The 12,193-nt window shown below is 41.2% G+C and overlaps 1 long non-coding RNA gene across 2 annotated transcripts in view; it reads right to left on the bottom strand.

Moving 5' to 3' along the window:
- LOC144819681 (uncharacterized) overlaps nt 1-11,766 on the bottom strand; it is a 36,167-nt gene extending 24,401 nt beyond the window's left edge. The window contains exons 1-4 of one of the 2 annotated variants that reach the window (XR_013607508.1): nt 11,702-11,766; nt 11,511-11,606; nt 11,362-11,425; nt 10,968-11,064 (exon numbers count right to left, since the gene is read on the bottom strand). This is a non-coding gene — a long non-coding RNA (uncharacterized LOC144819681). Of the gene's footprint in view, nt 1-10,967; nt 11,065-11,361; nt 11,426-11,510; nt 11,607-11,701 lie in introns of those variants that run through there. The other variant, XR_013607509.1, reaches the window with a different exon arrangement.
- Between the last annotated feature and the right edge of the window lie 427 nt (nt 11,767-12,193).

Genomic DNA, 12,193 nt, shown 5'->3' with positions numbered 1-12,193 from the left:
GGACTGAATTAATTAGACCACTTCCATTTCTGTCTTTGGCATATGCTGGAGTATGCAAAGGCAGTATAAGGGAAAAGTGTCATTAATTGTGCAAAGGTATCCTTTATTAGGATTTCCAGTCCTACCAAAGTTAGTGTGTCTAGGTCATTTCCACCACAGTGCACAATCATGAGGTCAGGGCACTGGGAATCCACAATGCTTTTAATGAAAAGCAGTAATTGATTGCACTTCACCCTCTCTTGCCAAACCAAGGGGTCGATTATGATGGCGGACGGACCTGCGTCCGTCCGCCACCCCCGAGGTGGAGGGACCGTACGCAGGGGCAGGGGCGTTCCCGCTGTTGGGATAGGATGTGACTGCCACAATGGCGGTCACATCCCGTATATTTAAAATTGCGGCGGGTGCTGCTTTAAGCAGCACCCGCCGCAAAATTGAAAATGCATGCTGTGCATTTGCATGCACAAAGTGGCAGGCACCGCGTGATGCCTGCCGCATTGTGCATGCAACTGCAGGGGGGTACCATAGGTACCCCCCCATGTGCACCCCCCACCCCCACTTCACCCTGGGGGCCCGCAATGGGCCCCCAAAGCAAGGACCGTATGCCTTTTTGTGGCGGCATTGCCACCACGGAAATGCATAGCCTCCAGCACTTCCTAATATGGCTGGCGGTGTCTGATAGACACCGCCACCATATTAGAGCTATTCCGCCGCAATGCGGTGGACGGTCTTCCCGTCTGCCACGATCCCCCCCGCCATTGTAATATGGCGGGGGTGAAATAGGTGGCGGACGGGCAAGGATGGCAGACGGATCGCCACCGCCTGCATGGCGGTGGCGATCCGTCCGTTATCCTAATTGACCCCAATGTGATGTCCACATTAGGCAAACCCAAGTTCCTGTCAATACTACTAGCCCAAAAGACATAGAAGTGGCCCACAATCCACACTCTAACCATTTTAAAGTGAAGGAGAAGTAGCAGACATCAGAAGGAGGGGATAAATGAGACAGTTTTCTAAATGAAAGGCAGTTAAAATGAAGGTGTGCTCCTGTTTTTTTTTTTTTTTTTTAATACTTGATTGGGTGCTGTGACTTTGGAAGTAAATAAAATTAGGTAGTGTCTTGAAAGTATAAGTAACTAGATCTATGATTGGCTGCAGGAAAAATAAATAAAGTATAATGCAGACATGGATGCGGTTTTAATTCTGTGCTGTAAACCGCACCTGCTGAAGCTCATTTTGTAACTAGTATAGCCCTTCTAAAATGTGCTACAAACTTGTGACCTACTGGTTCTAGTGGGTTAATATGGAGACTGTACTAAGGATGTTCTGGGCGAAGGGTATTAAAGAGAGCCTGTTTTAAAAAATGTGAAATCTTTAGACTAATTGTTGTGTAACAAGGATTACATTTCCTAGTGAGAGCTTGCAAATAAAGTGTACTGTACTCTTAAGTCATAAAAGTACCACGCTAAATATGGTTTTGTACTCCCTTTTTTCTTCCAAATTCCTCATGGCGATCGCAAATAGTTCAGATTATGCACAAAAACTACCACATTGGACTTCTTTATAAAAGTGTATGAAAGGGTTCAGACATACTAACCATTCAGAAGTGGAATTACAAAAAAAAGAAATTAAAGATATGTGTTTATTTGCTGTCTTCCGCACTATCAGAGAGTGCAAAGTTGAAAAGGTAGCAATTAATGATTGATTTATATAAGAATGGTGTCCCATTCTTATGCTTAATTTTTACATTTCCTGAGAGTATTGTACCTATTTGTTAAGAGAAAAAAAGATGATCAACAAACTCAATTTTCAGTTATGTGAATTACATTATATTTGAAGAAAAAAATGCTTAAAATGTATATGTATATCTGAGGATGTTAAACACAGTATAAAATATTTTGAAAATATATTCAAACTACATGAGATGATCTATGAGTGGTAGTGTGATTCGTTTTATATATGTATTAAAAGGTGAGTAAGATGCTTCATAAGTGCATAAGTATGTAACAGTTTGTTTCATGTGCAGACTAGATATGTGAAGAAGTTGGTTCACAATGTGTTGCCTTGGAATTGTATATGGTACATCTGCTGTTGCACTGCATGGTCTAATTGCTAGAAAGAAAACTGTATGTTGAGGATTAAACTTATACTCAACAGTGCATTAGAAGATGTGGGAAGATTTACATGTCTACGTATGATGTGCTATTCACAAGAAATATTTTTCTTTGAATTCTGGGACTTGTAGTTCTGTTTATTGTATTTTAAAAGAAGAGTACCAGACACAGAATTGGAAGGAAAGAAGGAAACATCATGCACTGTAGGTATAGATCACACATGAATCTGTGAAACTTGCCAGAGCAGGTGTAGGTAAACTATAGGGCAGATTTGTATGTATTTAGCTGACAAGATATGCTATTTAAACTAATACTAAGTCGGATGTGAAGTATGAGAGTCATAGGCATAGTTAAACATGTAGTGTTTAAACATGGGTCAAGCCTACTACTTCTAACCCCGTCCATTCGCTATCACTTGCAGCTTCACTTGGCATGTAAAAGCTGTTTGGCAAGTGTTAAACACACGTTTTAGTTGACACACAGGTCACCTCTGAAATACACTGTAGATAGGCTTATAAAGCATGGTGCCTTGTGTTTACAAGGTGAGAGATGTCCTTTTGAGTTCCAAAAGTTACTTGTGCACTTGCAGGCCTCTGTGCCAAGTACCTACTAATGCAGATGAGTACACATTTTACAGAAAACTGTAGACTGTTCTTTAAAAATGTAGTTTTCAATTAGATCGACATGTTCATTTTCTATAAATTAAACTATAGCGAGAAACATTTACAAATAAAAACATAGCAAGTTCTTCAGGTAAAGCTCCACTTGAGAAAATTAGAAACAATTCTATATTCTTAGGCTGAGCAAATAGAAAGTAAAAACGATCCATCTAAGAATGCATTTTGAAAAATTATCTGAAATCCATAACAAAAGTGAACACATCGAAAATACATTGGAGTAAAAAACGAACTTCAGAGAAAGTGACAACTAAACTGGCATCTCCTTCTAAGACCAGAGAGCATGGTTCTGTCCTTTAAATACATTAAGTATGGAAATGCGCAATAGCATCAATCACACAACCAATAATACACCCATACTCTCACTAACTTATGCACCGAAAGATCCAAAGCAGCACCCACACTACAACTCACAGACACACACAGGCTATGATACAGCCAGGGGCAAAGCCAGAGACACATTCACACAGTCACTCACAGACCCACTCACTCACTAATACATTGATTGAGATAGTCATTTACACACTCCCACTCAGAGACCAGCACACACACTAATACACCCACTAACAGATCCAAATTGTTGATCATACGACTATTGTGAAACATTGCAGGTTAAAGTTTTGGAACATTTATTTGAAAACCTTAGAAATTCATTGAAAAAACAATGGTTACAGGGTTGTCATAATTAGGAAATAAAATGGAAGAAACTTTAGAAATTCACTGAAAAAACAAAGGTTACACGGATATTATTGTTAGGAAATAGAATTGAAAAAATCCTTCGAAATTCACAGAAGAAAAAAAAAGTTACAGGGACGTTATAGTTAGGCTCAGATTTCATACATACAAAACCATTTATATTCAGTAGTTGTTACCTGAGCTACCAGTAACTTACGCCCTTCAATGCACTGCTTATGACCTCACATATTACATCACTCACGACATGGTCAGTGACATCACTGATGACATCTCAAATGATAGCACTGATGATATCATCCAGAGCACCACTCATACACCTACTCACACATGCAACCACTTACATACTCTTACCGGGCCTGCTGCTAGAATACGGGGAAGTTGGTGCTGCACCCAGAAAATATGTGTGCCAACCTTCCCCTCGCTGAAGATGGGTCAGGGCTGCACCCCAGCCTGCCTGCAGCACCCACAAGGGGTGAGGATAGTGATGTCTGCTTCTGTTGAGTCTTCTGCCATTGAGAGGGAGTTGGGAATGGCAGGTGGAAGGAAAGAAACGGGAGGACGGACAAAGAAGAAAAGCCAAGAAAAGAAGATAACATTTTAAAAAGTCACAAAAGCACAGACATGTAAATGCACACAGGGAAAGACAGACAGTAATAAGGAAAAGGTGGAATTGGGAAGTGGGTGACTAAATGGGGTGGATTGGGTTGAATTGGAGTGGGATGGAATTAACAGCAGGGAGAAGGGCAGGCAGGGAAGCAGGAGCAGGCAAAACAAAATGGCTACATGCTAGTGAACCGTGTGTTTCCACTTCCACTGATTTTTCAGTGCAGAAGGTGCTGAATCACAGGACGAGCAGCGCAATGGGAATTTTCCACCCATTCACTGTACTCCGAGGAATCTCACAGAGTTTTTTTGTAAATCCACTGAATTCTGCGGAGCATAATTCTGCGAGTTCCATCATCAAGTACAGAAATATCAACGTACACATACATAATACTTCAAACTATAAACTACTATCAGATTGTCAAGGTAAGCATGCACAAGAATGTACTTGCTAAGTTCCTGATTCCTTGTTTGTTGGAATCAAGTTGCTTTTTATCACACTAGATAAATAACTGAAACCTGGGGTGCGTTATTTATTGGGTGCAATAAATAGCACCTACAATGAGTATCTCGAGAATAACATGTACATTTTGGTGCTTATCACGGCAACATCTGCATTGGACGTTCATACAGTCCACCTTTCCCCTGTTAAATTCAGGCACTTTTGACCTACAAGGATGTAACAAAGGGTGAGATTTTTAACACAACCAGTAATTACGGGGTGATGTAAATACAACCCAACTTGTCATTCTGACCACTACACATACAGGGGTTCACACAGGGGTTAAAAAACAATGACACATTCGTAATCAGGGCCTTACTATTCTAACTCTGTATCTACTTACCTAGGCAATATTATCTACTTTATATATGTTTCAGGCTGATACTAAAAACTCGGGGCCTGATTCACTAAGGTAAACTTAGACGTTTGGACTAAACTTAGACCAAACGGCTTAGCAGCCCATGCCGGTAAGAGCGGTGGGGCAGTGGGGCCGTGTGGGGGAGTTTGACAGACAAGGGAAAATTAATAATTTATTTAGTTTTCCCTCGTGGTCGTCTGTCGAATCCCCTCCCAACCCGGGCCCACCGCTCTTACCTGCACAGGCCACGGCTGAGGCTATTTTTACGACTTTGGAAATTCACAAAGGGCATATATGAGTACTATCTTTATGTCCGCACTCGGGCCGAATCTCTGCCCGAGTGCGGACATGAAGATAGTACTCGTAAATGCTTTTATGAATTACCAGACTCGTAAACGTAGACGTCTGGCCTAAGTTTAGACAAAACGTCTAAGTTTACCTTTGTGAATCGGGCTCTCAGTATTATGGTACAAGACAATCCACAAAAGGCCATAAGTGTTTAGTGGTCTTTCACGGTTGTCAGCTGCGTACAGGCTGGGTTTAGGCAAACAAAATGATTCCCACCAACTTTTAACACGCATTGAAAACCCCAAGCCATATCCACACTGGACACCCACAAAACAGGTGCATAGCTTGTTACAAGCTGGTAGAGTGGAACGAATCCCCTGACTCAAGCATGATCCGGGTTAAATCCATTAATGAACACTTTTTCCGTAAAGCACTGTCAACACTGATGTGAAATATTGGTCAGCTTTAATTAATGTACCTTGCCACTCAAGTCTTCGAAAGGGCACACAGCAGAACAAAGCTGTCTGTCAAAAAGCACTGTGAAAGAGTGCCTACATAGCATGTCTTTCTCGGACGCATTTTTAAAGTGCTCTGAAATAACCGCGGTACAGTGGCGTAGCAAGGTCATGTGGTGCCTGGTGCAGAACATTTCTTGTCACCCCGGCTTGACAAAATGGCAAAAATATGTGTTTAAAACTCATTTTTTCCCCCCTCACAGTGATGACACCCGGGGTGGCCCGCACCAACCGCACCCCCTTCCTACGCCACTGCAGCCATATCAAACACAGGAGCTGCCTCACATATCTGCACGGAACAATCAGCGCCCCAATTGTGTAGAGCAACAACAATGGTTCACTATGGAAATAGTGTGCAGAAACAGCAACAACAATTACAAATTGTTTCATTGATCACTCAATGATCCTCTAACATTCAATAACCCAAATGAACAAGCATTTACAATGCAACGGTTTCGCTTTTGTAAAAGTTAGAGCTTTTTTCATTGCTCATGACAAATTTTCTTGTATATGTTGTTGTAGAAATCTGATGAGTAAATGGCATCTAATTGATAATGACAATAACTTAATGTTTTTAATTGTGAGTAGTGAAGAGTTGTATTAGGGTTAGTAGTAGAGAGTGAGTATTATTTGAAGGTAGAGTAGTAGAGAGTGAGTATTAGAGAATGAGTAGTACAGTAGTAGGGAGTGCTGGTGATGAGAGTAGTAGAGTGAGTATTATAGAGTTATTATAGTTGTAGAGAGTAGAGAGTGATTAGTATAGTGTGACAAGAGTATGAGAAAGTGAGTATTAGAGTAAGTAGTAGTGAGTAATAGTGAGTAGTTATTGTTAGAGAGTGCGCGTACTAGAGGAGTAGAGCGTGTGTTAGAGTATTATATTTAGACAGAGTAATAAAGTTATTAATAGAGAGTGAGTAGTGATGTGTACAGTAGTGTAGTTATTAGGTATTTTTGTGAATAGTGTAGTGTGAGTACAGAGTAGTTGAGCGAGTAGGCAAACTTAGTGAGTTATAGAGTAATAGAGAGTTTAAGAGAGTGAGTAGTAAAGTTGGAGTAGTTAGTGTATATTAAAGAGTGAGTAGTAAATAGTGAGTAGTGGAGTGATAAGTGTAGTGAGTAGTATAGAGTATTAGTGAGTATATTAGTAGAGAGGCTTTAGAGGCACCAAGCATCCATTTCATTTCTCCTTTCCAGATGACTTGACATTTATCCCAAACACCTGGACATGTTTTCAAGGTTAAGAAAAGCAGCCCTCAGAAATCCGAGGCGCCTGGTCACCCTTATCTTTTATGTAACTAATGTAATCCTAAATCCTTATGTATCGCAACTGATCCGTTTGTAAAGCGCTCTGACATCTTCGGGTAATGTTCGCGCTATAGAAAATCGCATTAAAGAAATAAATACAAATAAAAAATGTTTTTAAAAAAAGAGCAACCAGGCGTGGAATGGTGCTACCGAGCAGGCAATGCTCGATTACAGCAGCTGGGGAGCGACCCTGCTGTGGGAAAAGTCACCATTTTAACCTCGTTCTCGGAGGGGTAGCGGGCCGTAGAACACGTTGGAGAAACGGCTGGCCCAGTGACATCACGACAGACCCCTTAAGCCAGCCTGACTGTAAAAAAAATTGAGGCTGGCAATGTCAAAACTATATGTTGCCATCACTATGGGATGCCGGGGTAATGTGCGGCGTAGTACTACATTATGTGACGTTTTTTATTTAAATTGTTTACCGGCTTTCGTCGCAGCCTCGTCTTGAATAATAAGGTTGAGATGAGGGCACCAAGGCTATCTAGGCAGCTTAAATATAGTTTGGAAATTGTAAGACCGTTGGGCGGGATATCATATCGTACAAAGCGAAACTCATTCCGATTTGTAAAACCGTTGCTGCAGAACCAGAATGGTGCGTCATAAAACACAGAGGAAGGACTGTGGTTGCTCATTCAATTACATTTTACGGCGTTCCATGTACTGAGGATATTTTTTTCAACCTACTGTACCATTTGACATTGAAGCAACGAGTTCAATAAGGAATACGAACCGATCATACCATTTTTAACCAAGAAAACAAATCATAGTTTAGCTGAATATTGTGAGTTTTTCTTTATTAAAATATTATTCTTTAAAAGACCAGGTGTTACTGAGCTTCGAGAGAATTCGGCGAGGAATTCAAGGGGCTGAGCATCAATACAGGTGAGAAAACACCGGAGGAGGGTCGTTTTGACAGGCGGCGGACGAGGTTGTGGGCGAGCTTGAGAGGTAAGAGACAGCGCAAGAAGGGCTGTAAAATGGCGTAGGAGGGGCAGGAAGGCAGGCGTACGTAGAGTGGATGTGAATCCTGCTTCATGGAGGGATACAAGACAGGGAAGAAGAAAACGGGGTGATGTTGACACAGGGATGTCAGAAGGGTGTGGCAGTGAGGGGAATTTAGGGGATGACGTATTAATGTGGGGTGGGCAGTGGAAGCAAGTGGGTGTCCAGAGGGTAACCATTTGACAGGCGAATACTTGGCCAAAGGGGTTTACCTAATTTTTCTAATTTGCTTTACGTGAACTCTAAATATCTGGACGCCATGTGGAGTTAATACTGTATTAGGCAGAAAGCCATGGAGTTCAATGTGCAATGTTTGTTTGTGCTAAGCTTTGCCTTCTGAATCGCGGGTTTGAGGAGTAAAGTGGGTAAACGATTTTTCGTAAATATTTTATACTAACGTTTTGTTCGCTGCCAACCTATAGCTTTCGATACATTTAAATCCAGATGAAAAATTGAGCGCCGTGTGCTCCTTATTTTCTGCAAGTGCACGTGTAAAAAGAATGCAGAAAAGGAGGTTCTTTTTTTACTTTCCACCTCCTTTAAATGATTCGCTGGAGGGCGAGGTTGCAAGGAGAGAAAACAAGTCAGGCCCGGGCCGTGCTGTGATTGGCTGACGTCACGGGGGTGTCCCGGGCCGGCAGCCAGTCACAGCGCGGCCCGGGAAATGACGTCACGGGGGTGTCCCGGGCCTGCAGCCAATCACAGCGCGGCCCGGGACACACGCCAACAAGGGGCGGGGCTTAAAAAAAGACCTAGAAACGCCCCCGAATCGCGTTTTCACTGGAAAACGTGATTGACGGCCAATCTCTTCCAATGGCTAGCCTCCATTTATGGAGCTAGCCAATGGAAGAAGGGGCGGTTCCAAGTCCCCACTCTTGAGATTACATTAGATTTCGCCTTGGGCGGAGCAACTGCTACGCAGTTGCAACGCCAGGGCGAAACCTAAAAACACATAACCACTCAGCTCAATTCCATCACAGATGTAATATTTAATTAAAGCAGGTTTTTTGAAAGAAAAAAAGTTCTATTTTCTCTCGTGATCACACGGTGCAGTGAATTAGACAACTATTAATTGAACATTTGAGTATATAGAGTATAAGAGAGTCCATGCTAAAGGTTGGAGTAATCCAGTTAAGGATTTCTAAGAGGCTAATACAAGTCTTCTGTTTTAAATGTCATTAGTGTTAAGAATATTTCGACTCTGCCTTTACTTTAGGACCATATTTTAAACCAATGAAAGTATTTTTGCCCACGAACATTCTAGAAGATGCAAATTTAGTGGTGGCATCTCTAGGACAAAATAATAAGAAAAAACGTGTAACTGGTCCCTCCTGTCATTCATCAGTATGGGCACACAGCAGAAACAGGCCGTCGTCACAATGCACCCAGGCAAATGTGTCTAAAGGGCACATCTTTCTGAGATGCATTACTAAAAGTTCCATCAAATAACATACTCCACCCCCCCCAAAGTTTGATGATTACAGTTTGTATTTCTCTAATGTATTCAATGCGTGAAGGGAAGGACGGAATATGAGGGAAAACAAGAAGACAAAAATGCAATTTGGAATAAATATGGAAATAGATGATTTCTTTCGCCACTACTTACGTAATTATTGTGTCACGTGAGTGATAGCAAAATGGTCGTATTCAAACATGAATAGCACAAATGTATCCATGTCAATCATACACAATATTTATTATGAAAGAGTTCTGCAAAAATGTACACAAACTTCTAAAACCCATATTAGGGGGCATGTGCGAGGTATGTAAAGAAAACCATTTTCTTCAGATTTTGTGCACTGCTCATTCTAGAGCAAATATTTCAGAATTAGATGGCATATACATGAGTCTGAAATCTCTGCCAGTTCCATACTCCTGTAGTTAAATGTCACTTATGTGTCTGTTGTTAATGGCTCAATTAGCTGCAGTGAAAAGTTTGAGTAATGGCCTCAACTAACAAAGATACTTGCTGTAAATTTGATTGGCAATGACTGCAACCTTCCTCGTGTCTTAATTGTCTAGTTGTAGGCAATGCTACACAAACTGGAATTCTAAGATCTGTGTAACAGCAAAATGAATAAGTTCCTCTGTTTCAGTGCTCTGCGTATGGGGTTGGCACGGTACTAGGTCCGTTGTCATGGTGCACTGGACGCTTCTACTCGGGACTCAATGTGCTTTGCACTCACTTACTCTCAAAGTTGTCAAGCTAGACAAATGGGGCATCTTCCAGCAGCCATTTACTTCAATCAAGGGGGTATTGCATTGCCCACTGAGTCTACAGCCCAGCGGTTTGTGAAGATTGTTCCATTCTCTTTCCCTGGCAAGTCACAAAGTTAGATTATGCTAATCAACGTATCCCACAGGAAGGGGAAGACACGAGGGAACAGGTGTGTGGAAGCCAAATAAAACGGTCCCTGTTTGTCTTTCATAAGTAGATACACGCCATTCAGAGTGTGGGTATCCTAGAGGCCTGTGGTACCCTAGAGGCCTGTGGTAGGGTCGCATCCGAACTGTCGTTGTTTAGACCTGCACTCCTTGAGTACTCAAACTCTTATTTATGTGTATTCACTGTTCAGTTTGGTAAGGGAGTGCCCTGCTAAGGGTCGTCCCCACAACCCTGTCTGAAAACTGCACTGTCGAGGCTTGGAAGAATCCAAGTCTGCAGGGTTCTCTACCTTAGTCCCTAAGGTTTCTCTATTGGTATGCTTACATTAATGCAACTGTAAATGTCAAAGTTTATCAAAAAGTAACCAAGTAGACAATTTTTATGTTTATGCCAATTTATATGCTCTTATACAAGCTTACGGATTGAAAAATTCATTCACATATTTTAAATTGCATCAACATTTCAATGAAATGCCACAACCTGTGGTTTACCAAATAAGTAAAACAATTAAAAATAATAATTCCCAATGCATTTCGGGTTTCGTTGAACCCTTCCTCAGGGGTTTTAGTTTGTTGAATTAAATCAAAGGTCCATGACTTGAGGTGCCAAGGCGTGATTCTATAATGTAGAGAAATGATACAACACAATATAACAATATACATCTGATAACCATGAGAGTTTCCATTCTTATTCTAGAATTCGCACATCCAACAGTTCATGCGTAAGTAAGAGATTGTTTATTATGTGCATACAGAGTGCAAACAATAGCTACCGGAGTAGTGATTTTAGTGCGCTGGGTGTGTGGTGATTATAATGACATTATTCCAATGCACCTTCCGGTGAATGTGATGGAGTGCTGTAGTCTATAATAAAGGTAAACTAGTCAATTTCAGTGACATTACTGAATATACTCACTGAAGGAGATAATGATTCATGCGGGATAAATACCCACGAAGAATTAGACTTCCGTGTACTCCATCTGAAAGAAACGATAGAGTGTTGTGACCCAATGTTATTCGAAGCTTAGTACGTGACTTCCATAATGATATTTATTACTATCTTACCACGCCCGTTTACTTCTGTCGAGTGTCTGACTCCTCGAGAAACTCTTAAGATCGATGGTGGTAGTAGATCAAAAGATTTAATGTCCAAGGCGTTTTCTAGAAGCGTTAATGGATTGTAATTAGTACCCTCTAAACTCAACGGAAATGATAAAGTAATGCCCGAAACGCTAATTAGTTGTAAAAACCCTTACCCGAGCTGACCCGTTCACTGCGTTCTGGACTTTCTTTGTGCTTCTTAGGCGGTATTAAATGGTCCTGAAATTCAATGAGCTAAGTTTAACACTTAATGCTTAAATTATTTGCAACGTGTTTCGAAAACGCGCTTGTGGCGTGGAGTGCCTACCTTCCATTAGTCTTTCGAGAACGCGAAAAACCCGACGTCACTGACTTCCGTTGTATACATCCGGAGTAGCCTCTTCAAATATTTAAAGGGCCGGGGTGTACAAAAAAACTTGAAACAAACTTTATTAGCTATTGCCAGTGCAAGAGCTTGCATATTGTGTATATAAACAAAGTGTGTTAGTATATTGTGTGCGTTGATCGACTTTAAAAGATTAACGATGTATTTCATGATTGAATATAAAGGGTAATGAAATCTTGTGATCGACAAAAGATGGAAAATGAGAAGTGTGCGTTAAATCCTATTCCTAATGAAAATTGGTAATGACCGGTTGGATTGGAAT

This window comes from Lissotriton helveticus, chromosome 2_1 (assembly GCF_964261635.1).
Source record: "Lissotriton helveticus chromosome 2_1, aLisHel1.1, whole genome shotgun sequence".
NCBI classification, from domain to species: domain Eukaryota; kingdom Metazoa; phylum Chordata; class Amphibia; order Caudata; family Salamandridae; genus Lissotriton; species Lissotriton helveticus.
This window is presented reverse-complemented; position numbering and strand designations above follow the sequence as displayed.